General features: G+C 32.9%; 1 pseudogene; it reads right to left on the bottom strand.

Annotated features, from left to right (window-relative positions):
- The window catches only part of LOC117103595, a 32835-nt pseudogene that overhangs the window by 4638 nt on the left and 4740 nt on the right, over positions 1-23457 (bottom strand).

Raw genomic sequence — 23457 nt, 5'->3', positions numbered from 1 at the left:
CGTAGAAACCATAGACGAAGCCAAGAATTTGGTCAATGAATTGAAAACCTTGTGTAATGAAGGAGGCTTCAATCTCACAAAATGGACGAGTAATCGTCGAGAAGTGTTGGTAAATATACCTGTAGAAGAGGGAGCAAAGGAACTGAGGGATTTGGATTTAGATGCCTCACCACTACCAATGAAAAGAACGTTAGGCATCCTTTGGAGTCCAGAAGTTGATGAATTCCAGTTTCGGAGTTTGCTAACGGAGACTAAAGCAACCCGAAGAGTCATGCTATCAGTTATTAGTTCAGTTTATGATCCTCTTGGATTTATCTCACCCCTGATCATAGCAGCAAAAATGCTTTTGCAGGAGATGTGTAAGAAGAAGGATGGATGGGATGACAAGCCAAATAACACCACCTTAGATAAATGGAAACAGTGGATCCAGAACATAAAGGACATCATTCGTTTAAAGTTTTGAGATGTTCATTGTTATTAACATTTGTTTAGGTGTTCGGGGATTGTTGTCATAAGATATTTAGGATGTTTCCAGAAGTAAATGCTATGACTACATAGATGTTCAATGTAGCTGTGAGTTGCACAGAGATTAGGGATCAACTGTACGGTAAATAAACTTCATTTTCTAGATTGAAAGTTGGTAAAATTAATAATATAATGTAGTCAACCATCCTTTAATAATTATCAAGTTCTTTATTATTTAGAACATACCGGTATACGGTACAGGCTGTACCTTGCATGGAGCGTCATTATGTTAATGTTCATCACTATTTATTACCGTATGTTATATCTGATATACCTTATTAGATGAGTTTAATTTTGATTGATTTACAGTTAATCGTCACTTGTATCAGTGTCAATTGTCACAGATGTGTGGTTGCGCTTAAACTTGAACTAAGGATAAGAGTATACGTTGATATTCTGTCATCATTTCTGAAGTTGTTAAGACGCATTAAACAGAACTCCAAAATCTCTGCTGCATTCTTGTTTGTTTGATTTATTGACTCAACAACCACATGATAACTAGTATGGATATATATTATATTTAGAAAGATAACATTATTTAATATCAAGATAGGGTTTAGTGAAAGACAAACAATATTCAAAACATAATATTCAATTTGTAAGGTGTCAGAAATAAGCATTTTCCTGCCATGGGACGTTATAAGGTGTGAATGAAGTACATAAAGAAATAGCATCGATGTAAAACGAAAGCAATCTATAATTTCATAAAGTTTGGTATCTAAAATTTTAAAGCATTACAATACAATAGGGCATGCATTAGTGATATGTCCAAAAATACATTGTAAACATAATAATAATATTTAAGTGTATATATATTATTATATTGTCTCTTATACACATCTTATATATATATATATATATATATATTTATATATAAGTGTAATAAACAAACTCAATACTTACACAATTTTTAAAAATTACATTCATTCAGTAATTAAACAATTTATTACTGAGTTAAGTTGAAAAAAATAAAGGTACAATAATAACATAAGTTACTGTATTACCTCCTTAGAAAAATAAAATATTTAAGTAATGTTTTATAATCTATGTACTCTTGTAGTTTCGCATAGATGTACTTACTTTGGAGACATTCGGGCTCATTTGCCGACCAAGTGTTGTTTTCCTGGCAAACAATCACCTCAATTCCGGTAAGTTTAAATCCATAGTCACACGAAAATACTACGTAACTACCTATGCTGTTTGATCCGTTTATAGAGCCATTCTGAGGTACGGAAACATATGGACAGGTTTCATCTGTCATACAAACAAAATTTTGATTCAAATTTTGTATTTCAGAACTTAATGATGAATTGGTAAATCTACCAGTTCAAATCCACATATTAACCAATTTAAAAAAAAAAAATTAAAAATAGTGCACTAAGCAGAAGGAAGAGAGTAATTTATAAAGTTTAAAGGTTAAAGGTTATTTATTTGTATTGTACAAAATACGAGTCTCTGTGCTCAATACAAGTGAGCAGCTGAAATTTGAAAATAAAATAGAAAATCCAAGCCAGCACCCAAGCCGCAGTATGGGGATACCCCCTCGTCGCTGAGCAAAAATCTATCAAAATGTACCCCATCCAGCACCAGTTGAGTCTCGACCATCCCAGGATTCTGAAGGCGCCTCTTATCATGATAGAGCTACAAAAAAAAAGCTAGCTGGCAAGGAATGGAAAAGGGGAAATAAAAGAAAATGAAATAAGTGAGTTTTTAAGAGATCTATACAAAAAGACGGATGGCGACTCACAAATTCATTACGGTAGAGTATTCCATAAATTAGGAGCAGCAGCCATGACACATGACTTTAATCCGCAGGGTGGACTATAAAGAGTAGTCAAATTCAATGTTGATCTGAGGGTACGAGTGCATGTTGAGCAGCGAGACTTAATAAGTTTGGAAATGTATTTAGGAGATAAGTGATGAATGGTTTTGTGAAAAACAATAACATTTTGAAATTAATACGCTTCTTCACGGGTAACCAATGATGAAGATGACGTCGTACTGGTGTGATATGTTGACTTTTAGGAGTTCTAGTAAACAACTGAGCAGCGATGTTAAATAGCTGAAGCTTATTAATTGAGGTTAGAGGCATCCCGTGGAGGACCCCATTACATTTATCCAATCTGGATATTACTAAGGCGTGCATAAGTTTAGAAGCAGCATCTTCATTCAGAAAACGTCTAACCTGTTTGATGTTTCAATGTTGAAAATATACTGTTCTGCAGATGTTACTAACGTGCCGCTTCATCATGGACATTGTGGAGTCGAATGTACCTCAAATATTTCTTACTTCCGCCGTAGAGGGAGTAATAAAATTACGAATGGAATTAATGGTGGGCATGTTGGTCCGAAGTTTGGGTTATATATACAACACCTCAATCTTATCGACGTTACAACAAAATCATATGGGTGGACAGCCATGATTGAACACCATCAATATATGCTTCTAGGCTGTGGATAGCATTCGTTTCTCCGGACTGAAAAATGTATAGAGTTGAGCGTCATCAGCATAGATATGGTACATAATTGAGTGATTTATGATGATTTTTCCAAGAGGACGCATGTACACGAGGAACAATATATGGGTCCTAAAGTCTATAGAGTCTCGTGGAACAACAAAATCGACTACTCCTGGATCAGATGTAGCAGATTTAATTCTAACTGCCAGTTGTCTAGAAGTTATGTAGGATGAAAGCCATGCAAGCGCTGTTCCAGTAAAACACAAGTCAGAAAGTCGATTGATGAGGATACTATGATCAATGGTGTCGAAATCAGCAGACTAATGGCGGTACACTGACAATGTACAGTGAATATTAAGGGCCTGCAAAATATCGTTACTGACTTTAAGTAAATCGGGTTCAGTACTGTGTGCTTTCGATATGCAGATTGAAAAGGATCAAAAAGATTGTTGTCATTCAAACACTTGAGAAGTTGCGAACAGACAAATTTCTCAATGACTGTAGAAATAAAGAAGGATCAAGTTTTTTTTTTTTTTTTCAAGATAGGTGTTATAATTCCGGTTATAACCACTTAAGGGAAAGTGCCAGTTGAAACAGATGAGTTAAATAGGATGCACAGTATGGACAGTGTAGTTGAGCTGGTAAATAATCTTGGTGGGAAACGGATCCAGATCACAAGATATCGGTGCCATAGATTTGATTAAATCAGCTAATGCATTATCAGTGACCATCTCATAGCTGCTGTGTTTGTTGTTGTGAGTTGGGGATGAAGCAGTAATGGTAGTAGCCTGATGTAAATTATGATTGAGCGAAAAATTCATGCGCAGACGCCTGATTTTATCCAAGAAAAATGTATTGAAGTCAGAATGAAGGTAGCAATGTGACGTCAGCTCTGTCCTCCCAAGGCAAAGGGAAGTATGGGACACATTTTTCAAAAATGCGTTATTGGTTGTACGTGATTCCGGGTACCATTCTGCACATTTCAAACTAAAAATCTATTTCAGAAACCTTATATTTATTGAGATATTAATATCATAAATAGGTGGTATGTCCACTTTTTGACAATAAAGCCACAGCAAAAGGAAGCATTGGACATGCTTTGGCGTTGTGTGTAAAGCTATAGCCAATCAGAATGCAGTATTTTCACTGTGTGAAGGGAAGATCTTTTTTAAGCCATTGATTTAACCAAAACTGAAAGAATCAGTAAAGTATCATACAGTATTTCAAAATTTCCTGCCTTTTTAATTTATAAAGTTAACGTAATATTTGCCAGTTTCTTTGTTTATTTTTTTTTTTCCTTTTAGGGTATTTTATGGTTATTTTCCTTTTTGTTCATATAAAGTACATAAAGGCAATTTTATTGTAGTATGCGATATATAGGCCTGTTGATTAACATAGGTTAAGGATTAGGTATTCATTGACTTTTAAAGAATATAGCAAATAAAAATCAGAAATATTTTGTGCGCTAATACATTCTTTTTTGAAAGTTAATGAAGAACGCAGACGCGTTCGAAATATTCCTAGAAATGGTTTTTCGAGAATTAGCGATTCAATGATTCAATTTATTTTGTCAGACTGGAATACACTCCTTCATATTTTACCATTAGTTTACGCCATCAAAGGTATTTTAATTTGTTGCTTCAACTAAAATACCGCTTGGTTAGAAACAGTTATTTTTTTTATTATTTCCTAAAAATGCTTATTTAGACCTAATTCTAAATCGCATTGCACATAATGTCCAGGAAGATGCATATTCAAAGAAAGAATAGAAAATTATTTGTTTGAAACCTATGATGAATAGTTAGTGTCTCTGGACGCTAATTTTGAATAAATCTTGAATAAAACAACACCAGGGAGTATATAGGAGTTGGAAAATAACAATGAAAGTGGCCAAGCCCTACAAACACTTACCAGTAGCTTACAATCTAATAGTTAATTATTTTCAATTTCCAATCACTCAAAATAATATTTAATATTTAGATATTAATTTAATCAGGGATGCAATATCATTTATGCATTTTTAATTTTTTAAATGTTATTCTTTTAGGCTATCTTTATATAAGGTAGCTTTCTTTTATCCATATTTATTTATATTTCTTGATTTAAAATAACATATTTTAGTTGAGTGTTTTTTTATTTAGAGAATGCTGTAATCATGAATTTACAATTTATATGTCCATATGTGAGCACTTGCATTTAGTATTTTCTTCCTTTCGATATGACGTTTGTCCAACATGTTAGGTATGCAATACCTCGGCAGAGGGAAGTATGAGACATTTTAAGCTAAAATACTACTTTTTTATTTTTTTATATTATTATAGGCCTACCTAGAATGGCCTTCTAATTATATATCAAAATCACGTGAAAGCACTTCATCATTTAGAACGGCTGATGCAAAAACACGTTTTGCTTGATTTCTCAAAATTATCCAGTTTTCCCTATTATTTTCCTTTGCCATGGGAGGGCAGAGCTTTTCTCCCATGGAACTTGTTCGCAACCTTGAATAGAGCCTTCTTATCGTTTCCACATTCTCCAATCTTGGACTGCATATATGAGGCTCCAGTTTCATTAAGTATACGATGGTAGATCTTGCAGTGATTCTTGTACTCAATTATCACCTGGAGCTCTTGATTTCTACCATTTTCGTTCGGCTCTGTGTCGTGTTTGCTTGGCTCCCCGACGAACATCATTAAACCAAGATGGTGATGATCGAGCTGATACAGTCATGAATTTAAGTTGGGCCAGTTCGTCTCTAAGTGAAATCAGTGCGCTATTATACATTTTGATAGCGATATTGATGTCGACGTCATTGAGATGTGAGAGACGATGATAGATCCTCTGATCAAGTGTATTCAAGTCAATACTGTGAAATGTTCTAAACGTTCTTGATTGGTAAGGGTTTATGTGCATAGCATGGAGGAAATAAATTATCTGAACAAGTGTGTTTGTGACAACATTAGGATTGCTTGTTATGACAAGATCTAGTAAATGCCCATGGCTGTGTATAGTGGTATTTGTGAGAAACATATGGACATGTTTCATCCTTTCATACATACAACATTTTGTTCATATATTTGTATTTCATAACCTTATGATGAATTTCTAAGTCTACCAGTTTTAATCTACATATTAACCAGAAAAAAAAACAACATTGTGTTCTCAGCAGAAGGAAGAGTGTAACGTATAAGGAAGGAGAAGAAAAAAGAATAGGAGCTCACAGAATTAAGTACGGATATTCAAGCAATATTAAAATGACTTTGAAACTAAACCTTAACGAGTGGGTACAGTAAAAAAAAAAACCTCAACAAAATAAAAAGTAGTTCGCCTGGCAAATAATTATTTATATGACAACCGAATTTGAGTAATTGGCTCAAAAGAAGATAATTTTAAAAAAGCAAATATAAGAAAAAAGAAAAAAAATACAGCTTGGAAAATTAAAAAATACTAAATAAATAACATAATTGTATTGATGTGTATAAGAGACAGATCAAAGGTATTTTAAAAAAATGTGCATATTTTCTTCTGTAAAACACATGTATATAGCGTATATATACATGTACAAGAAGTAACATGCAGAAAAGCATTAACTGAGAAAAACGTGCAAGCATACTTCGAAAACAGACTGGTGGGTCATCCGACCATGTTCCATTTGCTTGACACACAATGTCGTCATTTCCGAGAAGATCAAGTCCAGGGTCACAGGTGAATATCAGGTGACTACCTTCAATATTTGACGTACCATTCTTGCTGCCATTGGTCGGCACAGGAACAAAAGGACATGCTACAACTATGAGTAAATAGAAATGTTTGTGCGTCAGTAGCAATACAATAAAAATATTAAATATTCATGCATCAAGCATCATTCATGCATCAAGAACTGTTTCTGCTATTTTATATATTTGTATATAATTGTATATATATTGGCTAATCTAATAAGGGAAATAAACAAATTTGAGTATAATCCTGATTTGTTGAAGCATATGAGGCGTCATTGGTAATGAACCCTAGAGCCTCTGGTGATTTTCTGACAAGCGGATATAAACATTTTCTTATCTAAAAGTTAGCAATATTCATTTATACTTAAAAATCATTAAAAAACGATTTCTAAAATCATACCATACATAGTTTGTTTTTTTTTTACTTCAATCGCCTACCTGGTGCTGAGAGTTCTACAATATTATTCAAATCCTCAACGCTTGTCCGTGTAGCCTCTGCAATCACTGGGTCTTCCGTGACCTGATAGTCAAACATGCACTCAAAATTGCTTCCACAAACACGTTGTATTTCAACATCATCAATATTGTTTGGAGGCTCGAATATTGGAACAAACGAGGAATCACTGTAGTCACTGTGACTTTTCCAGGTTCGTAATAAAATAAAGCATTTTGTGGATAAATGCTCCCTAAAAAAAGCAATGAGTTTATTAAACAGGTTAAAACTAAAAATTACACATAAACAGTATGTTACAAATTAAAGGTATATCGCACGCCACTAGTAAGTGACAGTGACTCTTGCAAAGAACATGTATATGATAGCAGAATATACATCCAATAAGTAATGAGTATACAAATGAAAAAGTGACATGTGGCCATATTATACATGACACTATTTTCTTTAGCTGAGAATAATATTTACAATAATATTAATTTTAATGTGTGCAAGAAGTGAATTTCAAAGTGCAAGAGCTACGAAAGGAAAAATGATCTATGGCCAATAAATTTTGAGGATGTGCAAGCTAAAAAATGTAGACAGATTTTTAAAAAGTGCCATGAAAGTAAGCAACAAGATTTTGAACCTAATATTATGATATTAAAAGGGAAGCCTGTGCAGGTCTCGGGGTGTAACATTTTATTTTGCTACTTTTTAACTTACATAATTGGCCAAAATTAAAATGTATATCCCTGAGTGAAGAATTTGCACTAATGACGTCTCCATTGGGCGTCAACAAGTCATCTTTAGAATTGTCATTCCAGGTTCCCAAAAGACCTCTCGTGTTTCCTTTCAGCGCCTCAGATCCGAAAAAAATTACTGACATGATTTCATTAGTTTCCTCAATGGTGAATGCTATTCCAGCATCGAAAACAACCGTTAAACTAACTTTGGTACTGTTTGGTTTATGCACTGAAACTCCTGAGAATAGATATGCATCAACATTAATGTTGCAATATGTAGGTTTTGAATTTACTGCTGCTGCCGTCAAATGTATCCAGTATTTTTTTTTAAATGGAGTATGTTGGTAATACACGCCCCAGCACCAACGTTGATACTAGGATTAGTTTTTGCCAAGGTCATTCATCTTCCATTCTTTTACTATGGCAACTACTAACCACTCTATCTACTTATACATTTGGGCTCCTTACATAATTTTCGAATTTTTTTAATAGTGTAATGTGTAGTGTAATAGTTTTTTTTTTTTCTTTTTGGTTTTTTTTTTGGTAGTTTTTAAAATAATATTGAATTCTAATCTAGTATCTCCTAGGATCCGCCAACCCCTTCCCGAGAAAAATAAAAAGGGTGCACGGAGTCAGAGAAAATGTCAGAGTCCGCTGGACTTCTGGGCCAATTTTGCATGACTATTATTTTATCGTCATACAACAGCGTGATAAACATCTCCTGACAATCATTAGGAGCATTAGTAATTTCAAGAAATGGCTTTGATATTTGTATCCTTTTGTAGCGAATCTTATCGTCATACTGTGGACAATCGACAATGAGTAAACGCCGGTGTCCGCGAATGCAGGTTTGGAACCAGCACTGTTCTGAATTAAATTTCGTTACAGAGGAGACAACAATTTTTAAATATATCATTGTTATCATTTTCAATCTAGCAATATTTTTATTTCTCACCTTCCTCAAAGGTATCAAAGGTGTAACATTGTAGGTACATGGCGCTCTTCACGACTAAGTAACTCACACACCAGCATTTGGTAGACACAACTAAAAAAATGTCGCTTTTATAAACCTACAATAGGCTATACTGACAACCCATGACGTATCTGCTGCATAAAGAGTGAACCCAACATGAACATGTAAATTTACTATAGGAACCACTGAATTAATTAAAAGCAGCATATTGAATGTAGCTTTAATATTTGTTTGTAAACATTATTTATGTATTATTGCAATATTATTGCAAATATGGAACCATTTCTCCATCGTGTTTGTACCATTTACAACAACTGTGTTTCTATAAATACAGTACCAAAATTATCTGTTTATTATTATTATTTTGTTTATTTTGAGTATTGCAATAAATTACAAAGTTATGGTATGGTAATTCAGTTCAGACGAGGACCTTTAAACAAAAATAATAAATGCGAATAGGCCGAAGGGTTAAATGCAGATAAAGTGGAAATCTACGTTTTATGGAAACTATATTGGAAATACCATTTTCTGGATAAACAATATCGACAAATTCACGCCTGTAAATCACTATGTCATTTTGGTGACAATTAAAATCACTTCCTTTAAAATTTGATCTATATCAACCATCATCCATGAACAATAATAAATCATACTATTTTTTATTTTTTTCTAAATAAATTATATGGAAATTATTTATTTTTACCGTTAAATTCCCAGTAGTTTGTACGTTCAAAGTCTACCAATTGCCATACATTATCGGATTTGATTCGAGCATCGAGTCCCCGTCGTTCACTTAATCCAATGTGTACACCATCTGTTCCATTGATTTTCGCAGCTATTGCGGTAAAACGAGATGCACTTGTTCCTGTTATTGTAAAGATATAATCATAGCAAATAGACCTAATATTTAAAAACTATTATAGTTATAGGACCATCATTTAATGTTCTGTATTTTTTCAAGCTTAATCACTTTATTCAAAATCTCTCATCTAAACTGATAATATTAATATGGTGGAAACAGGCCAAATTGCTTGTTATTTATAGGTATTTATAAGTATTTAAAAGCATTTACAATACCGGTATTTAAAAACAGTTACAACAATATTAAAAATCAGAAAAATGGGAAAAAAAAAAAAAAAAAAAAAACAATACAAAATTACAATAACATCCAATAAATTAGCACAAACATTTAGGGAAACTGAGTAGAAAAAAATCATAATTAAAAGAATGTACAAACAAGGAAGATATTTCGTCGCCTGTGATCTAACCTATTATAGCAAATTTTAAGCAGGGCTTAAAAGCTTGATCAAGACTAACAACAAAACCAATGAAGCACTTCTGATGATAAATGAGGGCGAATAAGGAATATCTAATTCTAATTATATCTAAATTCCATAAAATCGTCATCATAATAATTATGAACTCCACATAATAACATTTGACAAATGTGCCGTAATAAAAAAATAATACAAAAAAACAATGGCTAAAATAACTCGGCTGAGTATGTCGTTGGCCGACGAATCCATCTCCACTCTCTCGCTCTCTCTCCAACCGGAGATTATGATGTTGCCGTCAGTTTAGTGTAGGCGGAATGTCTGAGCGCATACATCGCGCGCGCATTGTTGGATTGCGCTCTATGAGATCGTGTCAGCCGGCAACAGTCAGCGTAGTGTGTGCAACTAAATGTTCCAATAAATATTATGATAATCCATCATTAATGTTTGCGTAATTTTTGGAATGATGAAAGTCTACCTGTGATTGGCTCCGTCCGGCACTGCATGACAAACTGTCTGTCAAGGGCTTCGATGAATGTGTATTCGCCGTGTCCATTAAATGTATAAGAGGGTCACCATTACCACCACCTCAAGAACAGTAAAAAACATAATAATGAAACCAGTTTGAATACAAAAGTGATGAACATGTTTAAGGTATTGTAAACGTGATGTCAGCCTTCCATTAGATATTTATAACATATCAACAACTTTATTAATGTATGAAAATAGTTTTCAAACATTTTTTACGGGGCAAGGTATAGGTGAATGGTGATTTATTTATTTTTATTTCGTAAATTTCTTACTAAAACAATGTTTAAAAAAATGACAAAAAACAATTGTCAAATTCAAATCGTTGTCGGTGACAGGATAAACAGAAAGCAAACTTGATTGCTGCGTTATGTTTTATCCCCCAACAAGTGTAACAGAGTACCATTTGATATGTAAATAAATAAATAATTTGTTAATTGCTGAGGGCCAGAGTATTTACTCACCAGAGTCACTACCATGAGAAAGATATATGGCTAAGATGAGAATTGGTTTATTGACTTTGGATGACTTTGAAAATGGTTCTGTAGAATTTAAGCATCATTTGTTTTTAGATAATTTATATGAGAACGGGATATTGGGCGACATTTTTGACCGTCATTGTAAATAATATCTCTGTGCTGCTTGGATTTGTAGAAGTAATATATACAAAGAATTATGCCTATCTTAATACCCCCGCTATAATGCTATTACTTAAAGGTATATTTAATTTAACCTTATTTAGGTACGGTGTTTCTTTTTGTAGTTTATATTGGTGTTTGTGCATGCTTGCAAGTGTGTGTATGTATGTGTGTGTGGGGGTGTGTATGTATGTGTGTGTGCCACAAGGATAGGCAAATTCAGTGAATATAAGATCAGAGGTCAATTGCAGCTTTTAGTGAGACTTGAACTAAGGCTGCAATGGTCAAAGCGAGGTACATCGTGCCTCATAAACTTGCGCGCCATAGAGCTGACCTTGCATAGGAAAGTGTATTTTCAGTTCATTGCGATTCAATGACTGGTAGCAAAAATTGTACAAGCATGTCAAGGTAGTTTTGAGTTTAACCTAGCTATAATTGGTTTTAGCGCTTTAGAAAACGCAAATTGCGTTTAATTAATCAACTGTTAACAAAAAAATCTTTAAATAGTCCTCATATCCACACCCTTCTGCGGATCGTCACCAAAACTGGATCACATCTTCATTTCTGTCTCTTATACACATCTTATATATAATAAAATAATTATAACACAAAGGCCTAAGCGTGAATTGTTTAATTTAATTGCAAATACAAATAGAACATGGTTTGTTATAACTCATTTTCTGACCTACGCTTTGTGACAAGTCAAATCCGATGACGATTTGTTATTTTTATGCTATTACAAATCACAAAAAAAAACAAAAAAAAAAATTGTTTGGTGATGATCTGAATTTTGTACAATTCCAATTGACTCCTTTTACTTACTATATTATGCTTGTGAGCCGTGCTTTGATAGAACCCACTATAAACGTCCAATAATAAAAGTCACCTGCCGCCCTGATAACACCCCAGTAAAATATTTATTAGAATAATCAATTTTTATCGAAACTTACTTTAGGCTAGGCAATCTAGCTCAAAAAAGAGCCAAAAGTCAAACTGCAAAAGTACAAAGGTTTTTATTTTTTAATCAAGTACATAATGATGAGGGAATAAAATTCCACAAATCACACATTTGTCACACCTCGGGAACATATGCAAATTAGGTAAAATATGCAAAGTAGGTTGAAAATATAGGGGTCTCATATCTTGGCAACCGCTGGTCACAGGGAGTTGGTTTCTTTTTCAAATTATTCAGAACATGCATGTTTCTTTAACATGCATGCTCTAATGGAACATTTTCCCAAAAAGCGGAAATACTACAATTGACCTTGACATTATATTGAACTTGCACATCTCTGCAACTAATGTATATATAATCTTAATTTATTTCGTAAGTTATTCAAATACATGATTCTTTCCAATATATTAATCAAAGGGATGAAAATCTATTATCACGCAATGTCCACATGTACATTTCATATGCAAATTAGCTCTAAAATATGCAAATTAGGAATTGAAATAAGGTTCCTATATATTGACAATTGCTGGTCACAGAGAGTTGCTTCCTTTTTGAATTTGTACGGAATATTTGTTTTTATTGGCTCTAGTAAGAACACCTGTCACCACAATGGTCGGAAATGATACAATGGACCTTAGACTTTATATTCATTGATTGCGTCTCTGCGACTATTCATATGCAATTTTGCTCTAAATTGTGCTAATTAGAATGATAATATAGAGTATTATATCCTAACAATTTTTTTTTTCAAATTTTAGGTGTAAAATATGAATATTTAAGTTTGCCTTATTGAACATTGTCGCAGACAGACATGCTACAATTGAGCTTTGACTGTATATTATTGGTCATTATCCTGGTCATATAACATTTTTAGTTGATGATATAGTCATTCATGATGAAGCTATTCAGGTATGATGTTGAGGTGGGGCTAAATTTGGGATACCCTAATGTATATATGTTGCTTTCTTCTTATAACACATTAAGACATTATTAATAAGATAGCACTCGGAGACTAAGTTTGAAAAGATGCTTTAATCAACACAGGTTTTCGAAGGCAGTCGATGCCAGAGCTTCACCAGGTTTTTGAAGTGCGTTCCCCAGAAGCAAGCCTTTTTGAATTATATCAATTACTTTCAAATTATAATACACTTATCATTAAATATACTTATAAATCATTGATTCATATTGAGAAATATATTTACACTTGTGATATTTGTTCCATATAGAACCAAAGGATGTTGCATTAAACATAAAGTTAAATCATCTATCGCAGATTTTATGATTCAACATATTTTTAAACTATAGAGGATAATCCCGATGATCGGTAGTTATGGGCAACATGGGTCATAATATGTTTGAATTCAGATCATTTTTTGTCATAACTTCTCTAGATTAGAAGTTATATAAAATATAGGCATACTTTCTAAATAATTTAGACAAATGTCAAGTCTCTTGACCAGTAGTCATGTTACACGAAAATATAGAGCGGGAAGCTGGTAATTAACGAGGGTATTAGTGACTTTTGAACAAAAGTTTTATTACAGAGAACATTAAATAATATTTTCGAAAAAAAAAATTTGATAATTATTTTGAGGATAATAAATATATTCCAAAATGATCAAATATTTCATTTCTGCATGCTCTGGACAATTCAAAAAAAGGAAAGCAACTATTTCTGCTACTAATTTGCATTGGAAATTTTTTATGATCTTGTAGTAATTTTTTGTACGAATTAAAAAGCAATTAAATAAATGTTACTTTCAATTGAATTGAAGTGAATATTTAGGTAAACTGCATATAGAGAATGCAAGTGGCTAGGTGTGATTTCTAGAATTTCATTACATATAATGTGCAGAGAATTAAAACATGAATTATACTAGTGCATACATATACAGTAATAAAGCAAATAGAAACTGCAACTTCTAAAAGTGTGAAAAATAAAGCAATTACTTGATACCAGCAATTTTCAAGATATGAAAACCCTATATTTTCATCCATAATTGGCATAATTAGGCCGAGGACGTAAATTTTATATACATAAACGGGACATGTGACAAATACATTGTTTAAGATCCCTTTTAATAAAATAAAAAGAAACATGAAATAGTACAATATATTAGGTTTCTACAGACATTAGTGTCAGAGATATACAGTATGCAATTTCTGTGAATATCTATAGGGTCAAGGGTCAATTTAGCATGTTGGTTATTGTGGGGCAAATGTTCCATTAAGACAAATCCCAAGCATGTTTTAAAGAATTTTAAAAAGAAAGACATTGCATTTTAATAATTTGAGACATAATTCACGTTTCTTTTGATATTTTTTAGTCACAGAAATAATTATGCAAATTCAGTGAATATAAGGTCAAAGGTGAGTTATAGTATTTCCGGTAATTTTTAGGCAAAATTTTCTATTAGAGCGAATCGAAACATACATGTTCTGAATAATCTTTAGAAGAAAGCAACTTCCTGCGACCAGCAGTTGCCGAGATATGGAACCCTATATTATCATTCTTTTTAATTTGCATAATTAAGAGCTAATTTGAATATCAAGAGTATTTTGACCATGGTGTGATTATAGATTTTCATTCCTTCTATTAATATAATGCAAAGCAACATGCATTTGAGTAATTTTATACCTAAGTTAAGTTTCAATGTACATTAGCCACAGAGATGTGCAAATTCAGTGAAAATAAGGTCAAAGGTCAATTGTAGCATTTCCTTTAATTCTTTAGGCAATTTTTTTATTAGAGCAAATAGAAACATGGATGTTCTGATTAATTTGAAACAGAAAGCAACTCTCTGCGACCAGCCGTTGCCAAGATATGGGATTCCTATTTTTTCATTATTAATTTGCATAATTAAGAGCTAATTTACATATGAAGAGTATACATGGCCATGGTTTGATTATAGATTTTCATCCTTTGTATTAATATAATGAAAAGAAACATGCATTTGAATGATTTGAGACCTAAAGTAAGTTTCTATGTACATTAGCCACAAGGATAGGCAAATTCAGTGAATATAAGATCAGAGGTCAATTGCAGCTTTTAGTGAGACTTGAACTAAGGCTGCAATGGTCAAAGCGAGGTACATCGTGCCTCATAAACTTGCGCGCCATAGAGCTGACCTTGCATAGGAAAGTGTATTTTCAGTTCATTGCGATTCAATGACTGGTAGCAAAAATTGTACAAGCATGTCAAGGTAGTTTTGAGTTTAACCTAGCTATAATTGGTTTTAGCGCTTTAGAAAACGCAAATTGCGTTTAATTAATCAACTGTTAACAAAAAAATCTTTAAATAGTCCTCATATCCACACCCTTCTGCGGATCGTCACCAAAACTGGATCACATCTTCATTTCACCATGAAAAACTATTTTGCAAAGTGTCATTTTTATCCATCTATAACTAGGACGTTAGCAATTTAAATGACCCTCAAATTTACACCCTAACCTGGATCGTCCCATACACATAATGAAATCTTTCTTGTAACTTGTGTTAAACTTTACCAAAAGTTTAATTCGGATCAGTTGACCCATTTTTTAAATATCTGGTGTGGGTCGTTTTCCTTTAAATGTTCCTCATATTCACACCGCCGCCGGATCGTCTCAAAATTCATTTCTTTACTGGACCTTTACAAACTATTAAAGAAAGTTTCATTTACACCCATTGAAAACTTTTTATAGATATTTATGTCTGAGATCTCAAAAATGTAAATGAGCCTCCAATTTACACCCTTGACTGATTCGTCGCCAACACATAATACTATCTTCCCTGTAACTTGATTAAACTTTTTCCGAATGTTTCATTCAGATCAGTTGATCCGTTTTCGAAATAAGTGGTCTGGGACGTTTTCCTTTCAATGGTCTTCACATCTACACCTTATTCCGGATCGTCAGAAAAATTTAATGACTTCTTTACTCGAACTTTACAAACTGTTATACAAGGTCTAAATTATACCAATTGATTTTTTTAAAGAGATATTATTTAGGTCTGGGTCCTCAAAAATTGAAATGACCCTCCAATTTACACCATTGACTGATTCGTCGCTAGCACATATTAATTTCTTCCTTGTAACTTGATTAAACTTTCCCGTAAGTTTCATTCACATTAACTGACCGGATTTTGAAATATCCGGTGTAGACTGATTGACCTTAAATCACTTTAATTTGTCTGGTCCTCACACGCACACCCCACCACAGATTGACACTAAATATTAGGAGGCACATCATTGATATAATGGCCTATGCTTCGGCAAAACACGGAACAATTCTAAGCACGGGAAGTGATCAAAGTGAACGGCCAGAATAAAACTGTGAAAAACTTTAGGAAAAATATATGCAAGAAAAAGGAAAAAAATTAGAACAAAACAATGGCTTTTCCCAGTACTGCTGGGAAAAAGCCAATAATGATAATGACGGTGACGATAATAATGGTGATAATGATTATAGATAAGGTAGTAATATTAATAGAAAGTAAAGAAATTTGTGCTGGAGGAAAAAACAAAATTTGTAATTTGTCCAGTAAGCTATAGCTACACCTAAGGGGGTTTTTTTTTGTGGTTACCTAGATTTCTATGGTTACCAAAAATTCCTGATAGAAGATGAGAAATGTGTTGGCACTACATTTTAACTATATTATAATGGTGAAATGATGATGATGAATTTTACTATATAATGGTGATGTGATGATGAATTATACTATATAACGGTGTCATTTCCAGTCATCTAGAGGTACTATTTCCTCAAATGTTCGCATCTCAGCCCTAACCATGGTTCTGACTGAGGTGGTTCTGGCCTATGTAAATTAAATACATCAAAGACAATGTTTTAAGTTTTATTTTCTATGGTACATCACACATTAATTAGATCTCTGTGGTTGATGAAGATCACTTGATAAATGATCATGAAGAATTAGTTGGCGCTTTATATAAAATTATTGTTAGGCCTACTAATATTAGGCCCTATTTATGATGTGTCAATTGTAATTTTCAACTTATAACCTCAAAAAGTCCTAAAACGTCCAGAATTTGCTACCTCCCAGGGGTCTTCTCTCGCCCGAACACACCCCCGCTCGGTACTACACAGGCCAACCTCGCAAAATCAATAATATGTATTATGAACTAATCAGTCTGCACAAATAATTAGATTACCTATCGGTGGTGGCACGTAACTGGTGCAGTCATCTGAGGGACGCCTTTCTTTCAAATCTGGACATTCTCGATCTGGATAAAAGCAACAATATCGATATGGTAGAATGTCGGCTGCAAAATGGGACAAGTAAGGCACTTGCCCAGCTACTCCGTGTGGGGTCAAGGCTTTGTAATGGCGCCGATGAAGAAATCCAGCATACTGTTGATCTTGTATGTTGAGAAGTTCACCATCAGATCCGTAACAGCACTCTACCCCACTACCAGACTCACTGTGGAATATTATTTATTATTATTATTTATTATTATTATTATTATTATTATTATTATTATTATTATTATTATTATTATTATTATTATTATTATTATTATAAATAATAATAATAATAATAATAATTATTATTATTATTATTATTATTATAGTGATAATGATAATAAAAACGATGACATTGCTAATGATAATGATGATATTAATACTGATGATAATAAAACAATAATGTAATAATAAGAATAATAATAATAATAATAATAATAATAAAAATAATAATAATAATAAAAATAATAATAATAATAATAATAATAATAATAATAATAATAATAATAATAATAAATTATTATAATGTATAAAGTAAATTTCACTTGAACATAAATGTATCTAGTTTAAATATTTTAAAAACAAAAATAGCCTAACGTTAAAGCCTGAATATTTATATTTAATAAATACCGTATTTACTGAGGGCTGCCCCATTGGCCCACACCCCACCCACCACCCACGACGGGGAGAAGGAAAAAAATCATTGGTGAGAAAGTTCATACTAATTAATATTTAAAGACACTGAGACTATTAAATCGATTACATACTATTTTCATTCTCTCAAATATGCTTTAGTCGAGAACATTGGGCAAGTGTTGATATTATAAAGCTGTCCACACCAGCACGTTTCAGTGGACCTGTGCAGCAAATGCAAACTCGACTATTGGAGGCAACTGATTTATGTGCTTTGTATTATGGTTGAAATGTAGCTCTTTCTACTTTTATTGCTTCTTATAAAGTTCTATAATATAGCAAAAATAATAAATATATGATTAAAACCTTGGTGTATTTGACCGAATACACTGAGGAATGTAATGAATATCTTCATAATAGTAATTGTTAGGCAGAAAACTCGCTGAGTATAATGTATATCGACCGATGTCGGCTAACGCCTGTTGAAAGGTACACGGACAGTCCTGTGTGTCTCCTAAGAAGCTGCCTAGGCTATCATCTAGTATCTTCCAAGCAGAGCACCAGGAATCACCTCTAAAGCTCTCGAAAAATGGTGCCTTAGCTTCATGTAACCAGCCTAGGTCCATAACATTACTCCAAACACCTGGTACATACCTATATACAGAGAGACTGATTAAATCTCCAGTGTAATAATAATTAGACAACCTATGAATCTCAAAATACAGTACATACCTACATTATTACGATAACTCCCTGAAACTACCACAGGGATCTTCATATAATCAACAACCACCATAGAACCAAACAATAAAGAATGAGCAGAGCATAAAATATAAGACTAAAAACATTAAAAAATAACAAATCAAAGTTCTTTGTATTAAATATTTAAGCGCATACATCAATAATTGGCAATTGCGAAGTAAGTAGGTCACATAAGTTTCAACATCAGTCACTTAGACATATATTAAACACAGGACTCTGTGATGCTAAACTTCAGGGGAGAAAAATGAATATTACATTCACATAATGTTACTCTCTGGCTGTTTCCATTCTAAATCCTGGATCTGCTACTTTTAACCACTGTTATTAGAAATATTTTGGTAATAATAACATTGTTTAATACCATCTATTATAAAATTTAACCTATTTACTTACAAATCGCCATTGCTGTTCCACTTTGAAACCCGTACTATTCCGATATGGTCGTCATCACCTAGAGATACATCCCTAGCGTCAAATTCAATCATACCAGAATCTCCATCAACTTTTTCTTTTACCGTCGACCTATTCAAAGCGACTTCTAAATTTTCCCAGTTTTCCGAATAAGTGAACAATTCAATATTAACAAACTGGTATGGTGTAAGCGATACATCCCAGATTACAGTTACTATTGTTGAAAATACTACATTTTCGACATTCACTGAATTCATAGCATCCTCTATGTTCACTTAAAATCAAAAAGAGAAGTTTTATTCACTTCAGAATAATTATATGGAAAATTAGTAAGATAGACTTAACATGTAAGTAATGAGGAAATTTGGAAAAGAATAAATGAAGGAAAGCTTAAAAGAAAACATGAGGCTTAATTTAATAATAACTGTAAACGGTGAATAAAATATTTTACCGTTGATTTGACCAATATGTCTTTAGTGTCGGCATAACTTCCAGACGATGAGCACATAGTAAATGCATCTCACAATTTGCCTGAGAGTTTTAGTCTCGACAAGAGACAGATGATGATAATATTGAAAATAATGTAGAATAATATGTCGGCATTGAGTCGGCACGGCACATAGTAAATGGATATCACAAATTGGCACAGACACAATACAACAGGTGATATGATAATGTGACGAAAGCAATACATTGATTTACAAGAAAAGTTTAGATTCAGAGGAAATAAATAATTGGTATGAACATGCGTTAGGGGATGCGTGGGTGGTTGTGTGTGCGTGTGAAAATGAGGAATGCAACTTGTTTTTATGGATTTCGGTGTGTGGAACTGTATTGTTATTGAGGTCAGAAGATTCGATTTGGTGATCGCCGACAAGATTCAGATGGAATTTATATTATTAATATTATTAGCATATGAGTAAGGATTATGACATATTTTAAATGGAAATTGTTTACTATAAACATTAAGTTTCTCCTTTCTTTTCATTTCTCTATATTTTTTTTTCTCTTTTGTAAACATTGTCGTAAGTTTATGCTTAAAGAGGTGCTTAACTTTCACTCAACTTTATATATTGACACATTGACACAGTTTGAGTACTTTGCTTAAGGAACTTTTATCACATTTTTAACTATTACCATCTTTCTACTGCTGCTTGTCAAGGGCTAGTTTTTGTTAGACGTAATAATAATAATAATAATAATAATAATAGAAAATTGTCTAATTATTTTGTAGTTTTTAATTGCTCTGGTATATGTATGAATAAATTGTCCGTTTTAATGAAATTATTCTATTGTTTTAAAGTTCTTCCAGGCCTACTACTTTACTTCTCTGTTGAATAAATTGAAATTGAAATTAATTGAAAATAATAATTGAATTTTAAAATTTGAGCAATAAACCAAATTTTTTCCCCAAAATCCTTGGAGTAAATATCGGTAAGGCCTACTGGATGTTTTACTTCGTATATACCAATCTTGCCAATTTTGACCTTATCCATGGGGATTTCTTATTCTTCGTTTTTCGTGCACTTTCATAGAATTCAATTCATTCATTAACATTGCATCACAAAACAATATTGGCAACATATAAAACTATTGTTGTTTTAATTAAATTTCTGCTGATTTCATATCATAAATAAATTGTATTTGCATTGCAAATTATTACTATAAATTAGTTCTATTTCTACTGTATACCAATTAAATTATAAAGAATTGTATGTCATCGTTATATGAAAACATGCCTATAACGGGGTCATTTTCCCGTATATGGTTATTGTCTCATGAATATTTTTTGGTCCCGAAGGTATCCCCTTAACATGGATTCTACTGTAATTAGTAAGTCATCAACAAATAATTATTCCAGTCTCCTATGTAGGAAAAAACATAATGCATAGTTAATAAGCAATCACTGTGAGTATACAACCTTATGACGGTGGCTTAAAAAGCCCTAATTAACCTACAAAACCTAACTATTTATTAAATATTTGAATTTAATAAAAATGTTCATTTTTGTAATGAATAGTTAATTAAATATGATAGCGAAAGTCATTACTTACGTATGCTAAAAACGCCCTCAAAACCAAATGTTAGCCTGTCATTATTCGACACGTAAAATCTAATTCGTCCGGTCTGGAAAAAAATGGGCGTTACACACTCAGCCTTTAATGTGCTTAGAACCACACCTTGAGTTTCAGGACCAGTATCCGGGTCAATAAATTTACAAGTGATGTTGTGTCCGAGATCAAAGCACGGGCCTTGGATGAAGACAGTATCCCCGCCAAGCATGGAGCCGGAAGATGGAAAGACTGTTAGTGTTCCAGCAGTGACTATTAGTTAAAAAACAATCAACTTCATAATAATTAGTAATAACAATTGAAATCGGCACTACATATAAAGTAATCATAAGAATACTAATATTAATGATGATATAATTATAACAAAAAAAATATATTTATAAATTTAAAAATAACAAATACGACGACGACGGTAATGATGATAATGATGATGGCGGTTATGAAAAAGAATATCAATATCTATTGTTAACAAAAACAAAATCAAACGATCTACGTCTCAGTAGAATTCGTCTGACACTAAAACCCATAATACATGATTTTAATATCATTATACCGTCCTTCTTGCAACCATTTTCATTAACATTTTCTTCGTCAATTCGAAACACCCAGCGTCCAATTACTCCCACGTTTGTCGTCGTCTCTATATCCACAATCGACGCTGTTCTTGATCCATGCACCGAATAAAAGTTTCGGCCATCGCCAGCATTAAAGCCTACCTATCAACAGTAAAAAACTTTTTCTAATTGTTTGTATTGTCTGTATAATATATAGGTCTAGACCATTTTCGCGAAAGGTGAAAGCAAGTTTCCAATAACCTACTAGGTGAATTCCAGAGGCCTATTTACCACTGTGAGCGCCATGTTTTTTGGGTTTTTTTTCACAGTATCTAGCTGCTCTCATTATTTTTCCAATACAGTTAAGGCAGGAATTATAGGGGGCGCTATTTTAGGCCAGTTAGATGAACTGATAAACAAAGATATGCATGTGAGATCTCCCCTGACGAAACAGAGTGTTGTGTATCGAGTAAGCTTATGTGCGGAAGAACGCTATGAAGTACGCCAACAGCTCTTAAATATTCCTTGGTAGTCAAGACAGTGTGAACACTAATAGAATCAAATTGTAATAATATCCCTATGACTAGACACAGTTGAAATCAGTGAAACTATTTTTACTTTCGTTTGATTTTGATCGTTTCAAATAAGCTATTCAATTCATATGTCATACGTGTATAGAATATCGTCGGATTTGGTAAAATTAATGTTTATAATATATCTGATTGCTATGTAAAATTATGATTATTATTATGAATATGAACGAACTGTTTGTTAGAAATCAACACTAAAACAATACATAGAATTGTTTTTATATCTTTGTCTGAGCAACGCTTATATCCATCAGAATCAGTAGTAGTAGTGTGTATTGCTACTTTACACGAATAACCGACCAGATTCAACGCGCTATTTTTTTACAATGTTAAAGGCCGTGATGTACGTAAACAGTGTCTATGGAATAGGGATATTATAATTACAATACTAGAGGGATATTATAATTACAATACTAATATTTCATTAATTTTCGCTGTGTCGCTGTGTCGACTACCAAACGATTTCGACCTACCTTACTAATACGGCGTAGCTTTCTTATGCCACACATTCCTTTTGCGACTCATGAAGGGGGAAGTCAAGCGTGCATATTATTCATGTTATCAGTTCACCTACATAGCGCCATAGCGCCCTCTATAATTTCTACCTTAACAAAATGGGGAGAAATAATGCTAGCTGTAACATTGTTCAGGCTAGCTAGACTAAGTCACTGGGAAGTCCCCCAGTGAGTTGCGAGACGTTAAAATTGTCTATAGATATGTATGGTAAGGGCAAATAGGGAAAAATATTCGATTATCACTCCGGCCCGCGTCAAAAATTCGAGAAATATTGATGAGGAATAAAAAGAAAGTTTTAGAGCATCAATTATTTCAACAGCATAAAACAACAATGCAATTTTGTGACTTCAAATACATTTTCTTTAAAAAAACTATAAAATTAAACCAGTTTTTATACAATATTTACTATTACAGATCCGGGTACAGGCTAATAT

The sequence above is a fragment of the Anneissia japonica genome, unplaced genomic scaffold, assembly GCF_011630105.1.
Source record: "Anneissia japonica isolate Jap-2015-1 unplaced genomic scaffold, ASM1163010v1 scaffold6792_len961167_cov158, whole genome shotgun sequence".
In the NCBI taxonomy this organism is placed as follows: Eukaryota; Metazoa; Echinodermata; class Crinoidea; order Comatulida; family Comatulidae; genus Anneissia; species Anneissia japonica.
The sequence above is the reverse complement of the archived record's forward strand: the minus strand, read 5'-3'. Positions and strand labels throughout refer to the sequence as shown.